This window comes from Sinohyriopsis cumingii, chromosome 4 (assembly GCF_028554795.1).
Source record: "Sinohyriopsis cumingii isolate HCF-2022 chromosome 4, ASM2855479v2, whole genome shotgun sequence".
In the NCBI taxonomy this organism is placed as follows: domain Eukaryota; kingdom Metazoa; phylum Mollusca; class Bivalvia; order Unionida; family Unionidae; genus Sinohyriopsis; species Sinohyriopsis cumingii.
The window spans coordinates 72,222,634-72,228,706 of record NC_142964.1 but is presented as its reverse complement, the minus strand read 5'-3'; positions in this window follow the sequence as shown (position 1 = coordinate 72,228,706).

The window sequence follows — 6,073 nt, the reverse complement described above, 5'->3', positions numbered from 1 at the left end:
ACCCTACATAAGTTGGACAGGTACCTGCCTGGTACCCTAGATCTTCTCAAGTCGTGGCTCCTACCACGGACAATGTCATGGGTCGTGTTTTAAGGACGATCCCCGCATATCCCGGTACGAGCAAATCCACTGGAGGACAGACTTGTCTTCACTTCGTTTTCTCTTGCTGAAATGTGAGTGCACAGACAAGAGAACGAATGCGATATGGTGGTCTTTATTACTCGAAAAGATGTTTTAAGCGCACGGTCGAGCGCACATTTTCAAGAAAACTTAATTTTGATTGCACATTCTGCAAATATGAACTATGAAAAATAAACATTAATGTAATACACAGAATGCTCATATTGGACAATTGCTTTAAAATGGGCAGCATTTTGTATGACAACTTTGCATTTCGTGCTAACGAGCTTTATTTGTCACATAATAATCTGGTTTCATTGGTTCCGACGTACTTGAACACTTATGTCCAGAAACATCCTATCTCTTATTCCTTTTCAGATAACTATATTTAGCAATATAAGCAGAACAAATGTCAATCAGATACTCCCGACAGTATTCGCACGCCCTCCTGTGTATTTGTACCCCTTTACCGATTTTAAAAATAAAAGACATCAAGGATTTAAAACAAATGGACAAAACTTGGTCATTTCATTCAACATTTTATGATTTCTAGTCTGATTGTCGCCATTGGATCTCATACACCGTATCTTGTTTGGTGTTTCGAATCAAATGAGTCTTTGTTTTCAAGCAACAGATATTAATGAGTTCACGGTCTTGATAATCTCAGGAATTGCATAAATTTTGGAGTTACATCTCTTTGAACACGTGTTTACAAAAGTTCCTGCTTTGTATTTGTGCAAGTTTTTGTTTGTTTGGAAATACTGCAATTAGACATTGCAAATATTGGATGCAGACGACACAGTTTGTACTGACACGGACGGTTCCAGCATGGAGGGGACTTATCGCCATATTTATGTGTGTGTATTTTCTATTAGTAAATGATGTATATTTTTTCTGCATTATTCTATATTTCCTTTTTCTAATTATGTAAGATGAACATTCAACATGGCATTTTTATATTTGCCAATAGTTCTTTCTAAATTTGACATGCATGATATTAGAATACTGCCATTTCATATCTTCATATTCCGTGTTCATATTTTCAATATTAGATACCTCAACATTCTACGTTGCATTATTTCAATTTTAAGTCTCCTCGTTGTGGCAGTTTTATTTGATAACATATTGGTCACCATAAAGGTAAAGATACATAACACTGTAAAAGTAACAATGCATGTCAGCGAAAGTGAGAACTGAGATGTAAGATAATGCAAGTTGGAATATTGTAATTGCTGTAATGACCCATCATGACAACAGATGGACCTGTCGGATTAATTACTCGAGTGGCCCAGTAACATACAGAATCTAAGCATGGAAGACATAGACTCAGAGTTTGTTCAGTTGCTGAATCTATCAATAACATTATATTTAATCCATTTCTTGTACATAATGGGTACTTTGTTTACTCTTATCAATGTGTTCATCCACAAGTTCGTGGTCATAAGACATTCATCTATTTGAGGTATATATCTTTGTATTAATAGTTTAGAAGCCCATAAAACATGACGCCAAAACATATTTTTTGTCTGTTTTGATAAAAAAAATTTTTGCATATTCATCTCCTAATATGGCAATGTTTTTTATGTCGCATGTTTCATAGTCAAACAAGTGAACAAATTTCCTTTTTGTTGTAAGAAGTCTTAGATTACTGGTTATTTTTAGAGCTAATATGAATGTTTTAATATCTTTCATCCCTAAACCGTTTAATACCTTTAATATTCTTATTATCTATTAATAGTATCGATAAAATGTCTGCACATATTAAAAAAAATATGGAGTTAGTGGGTCGCCCTGTTTACATCTTCTGAAAATATTGAATTTTTTATATGAAACCATTCTGACTCACTCACGAAGAGATAGTACAAAAACAAGTTTCTACCCACTGTCCTATTATCGGTCCAAAATTACAATAGGTTAGGACATTATGGATGAATTTCCGTGAATGGAATCAAAAGATTTTTTCATAATCAGTTAGTAGTATGATACCAAACAGATGCAATTCTTCAGTGATACGCATTACATCCTTGTATTTTCACCAATATATCTTCCTTTTATAAAACCAGTTTGGTCCTCAGATACGTATAGTACTGACCTATTCTGTTGGCAATACATCATGATGCTAATTTGTAGACCACATTTAGTAATGATATGGGGAGTCAGTTTTGTAGATATTGTTTTGATTTATCGTCCTTATTTATACAGGTTATAATTCTCTGTAGCAAAACTGTTGAAAAAGATTCAGTGTCTTCTGTTTCGTTAATTGCTTTGACTGCAAATTCTCCAATATCAATGCAGAACTTTTGTAATATTATGCCGTGAAAGCATCCGATCCAGGACTTTTGTTACTGTTCATATTTCTTAAATAATCTAACGCTTCTTTTGGGGTAAGTTTCCCCTCTAATTTTGAAGACTAATCTTGATCTAAATTAGGAAAGTTATTATTTTTGAAAAAGATCATTTAAATTTCTGTTCTTTATTTCAATGTCCTCATTATTTTTCATAAAAGTTCTCCACTTCGTTAAGAATATCAAATTCATAAGTGATAATTTCATTTTCATTCTTAATTACTTTTGTCATAGTTTTTGTCACATAATTTCTATTTTCTAAGTGACAAGTGTCTTGTTGGTTTCCCCCCTTCTGCATTCATTTTCGTGTCTTATTTTTTCCAATTCATTCTTTTTAACTCTAATAGTTCTAAAACATTATTTGCAACATATGAAATGGTTTTACTTATAATTTCCATCAAAAAACTATCCACACACGGGAAGGAGAAACAACAAACCCAAAATATACTATCAAAACCACAATATCTACTATCCACACAAACGTACGCGAACTCTTACAAACCCCAGAATATACTACCCACAAAAACCTATGCACACTTATAAAGCACACACTTAACTACACAAACGTAAGCGAGCTCATACAAACACGTGGCTTCACTATCCCAGTCATCCGTTTGAGAGATATTGAAAACTTGTTCTTGTCTCCTTCGTCTATTATACATCCGTGGATGTTGTGGTCGTTGAGGCTCCAACTTTTATATTTACCTCTCCAATTCCACATCACAGTTTTCTATCTGGGGAACCACGGGTCTTGGTGGTGGTAGTGGCTGTGGTGCTTGTCGCAGGAGCGGTGTCCTCACCATAGGCTTGATTTCGCTGGTCTGTGTCATGATGAGGTGAGGTAAGATCAGTCTTTTCTTTTCCTCCGCTTCTTTCTTTTTCTTCTCCTCCTCTTCTTTTTCAACTCTGACACTTTCTTCTATGGCCTCCATGGCCAGCTCATCCAGCAGGCTCCGCGCGTACTCCAGATGCATCTGAAGTTCCAGAAGCTTTGTTAGTCTGCTGCTCATTCTTCTTAGTTCACTAATCAACAAGAGGTAGCCAGACTGACGAGTGCTCCATTTATATTTGTCAAACGCGGACGTGAAGGAAAACACCCTCGACACCAAAACCTACAAGGTCCATATCATTTCCCCAAAACATGGAAGGCGCGGACCTAAAAAAAAAACGCTCGCTCCCTTTTTCACTTACAAACACTAATACAATCACAAACCTACCGACTATTTTGACAAGCTACGGGAACGAAGTGCTTATAGACACACTTCTAACAAAGTTAAAGAAACGAAGTGCTTATAGGCACACTTCTATTTTTTTTAACTTACTAACATAACATTGGCAATTTAATTAGTACATTTTTTCTAGAGTATTGGGTAGCCCTGAAAAGGGCTGTGTTTTGTGGACGAGGAGTTATGGCAATCTTTAATCGTCTAAGATCGCGTCCCTGTCTGATGACAGGCTTTCCCACAGGATATGGTCTGCTTCTTCGGAAAGTGAAGGAGAACTTATTCGTGTCTACATGGCAGTCGACTAAACCTCTGTCTGGTTCCTGCTGCTGCTGTTGCTGCTGTTCTGTCCGCTCTCTCTGCTTCTGAAGTCTGTAATTCTCCGTCAATTCTTCCATTTAATTTTTGATTTACTCTCTGAAGAGATCTTCTATCAGGTCTTCAGTCACTTTCAACATTCTGACATTCCTTATCTCTGCAGGCTTCGGTATCAGACTTTGCCTTATACGATGTAAATTGAAGTAAGCTTCATTCAGCATGGCTAGTCTTGAGCACATCTTCATAGGAGGATGAGTCAACAGTGGATGGTCAGACTGACTGACTGACTGAGTTAAATTTACGTCGATTTCGCCCGTCAGGGCATGTTCGACGATTTGTAAGCCGAATCTTTCTGCACCCACTAGTGAAGTGACACACCGCAACTGAAGCACTTGGCTTTATCCCCTTCGCCCAAGTAGAAAAATCCGGCTCTGGATAATTCTTTGGGGGTAGGTCCTTCCAGATATTTAGGCCATTTTCCTTGGAACATTTGAAAACGAATTTCAAAGTCGCAGTATTCAGGCAAACGTACAGGGAACGAATATTCATCTTTCACATGTTCATTTCAATGAGAGCAGGGTGAAATCGACAAGAGATTGCTCAGTTTTGGATGACAGAGTCAACGATAACGAGTGTCATCGCTTTCGCATCCGTCAGGTTTGACACGCACAGCATCACATTCCATTGTAGGTGTAGTGGTAGTAGTAGTAGTTATAGCAAAGTTCTCATGATGCGTGACTGCATCGCTGACGTCACAGCGTACGGCATCATTCTCATCGCAAGGCACAGCATCGCAATCCACTTGAGAATCACAGAACTTGAATGATGTCTGTTTAAAAGGATTCATCTTTCTCGTTTGGTTTTGATAGTTACAATGAACTACTGGTCTTGGACGTTGTTCCTTTTTTATATTCTGACCAATATCGACGTGACCGTACGGTAAATTGAAGTGGTTGGGAAGCCGCACTCGCTTCTGGTACGCGATTTGATACAGTTTTTCCAAAGGTCGACTGACAATTTGGTGAATGGGTAAACGTACAATCTTATGTGGTTCGTAGGTAGTCACTCTAATATATCCATCCTGTTCAGACTGCAAGGCTTCTTTCAATACGCTAAAGTTCACCACTCGACTGTTGCGATAATTGAGAATCAATCCCTTCATTTTACACTCCGTGTGCATTTCTCCTTGTGGGTCCCGATATTCGTAGCCGTAATTTTTAGGACCGCCACTAGCAAAACTTAAAATCTTCTCGTCTGTGTGTTCGTCTTACCAGGCTCCTAAACGGTCTCCTTCGATGTCAGGGTGACCTTGACCCGGGCGATCGATGTAGATGCAACAGTCCGTGTCAAAGTACAGGACGCGATCAGCTAACAGATCTAAAGCTTCGTACAATTTTAAGCGAGCATGGGCTGTCAAGTAAGCCGCAATGATGACATTTCCAAATGCGTCAGCTTGTACAAAGTCCAGGTCTTCTTCGTAATTGACTAAGATCAAGTTCTCACCAACGAGGTCCACGTGTTTCATGTATTTGGTTTTGTAGTGAATCATCTGGAAGTACCGGGAAGATTCTAATACTCTGTCTTGGGGAAACATGGTTGTTGTGCCATTTACCCCACAAGCAATTTAACATCGCATTGGCAAACGATCGCCTTCCTTTGATTTTCTCGATATGGTCTAAAGTGATGCCTTCATGCTCCCAGTATTTCTCTTTGAATTTCAATTAGTCTTCTGGAGTGTGACACCACGAAGGATAGCCACTGGTGCATTGTTTCAGTTTCAAAATGGCATCCACGTAGTCTGCAAAATTGCCTTTCTGAATCTCGTCGCCCTTGTGGTATTTTTGTGTCTTGGGAAAGTGGTACATTTCGTACATTTCTTACAGTTGGTATCACAGGTCCAGAGCTTTAAACAATTCCACGCTGACCCACGTTCCCGTCAAGGCGCGTTCTTCCTGGCTGTGCTGACAAGGCTGATATTGATTACACGTTTCGGCACAAGTACGGCACAAGGGAAACGTCAGTTTTCCTTAGAAATGGTGAGGTAAAACGTGATGGTACAAGTCCGTA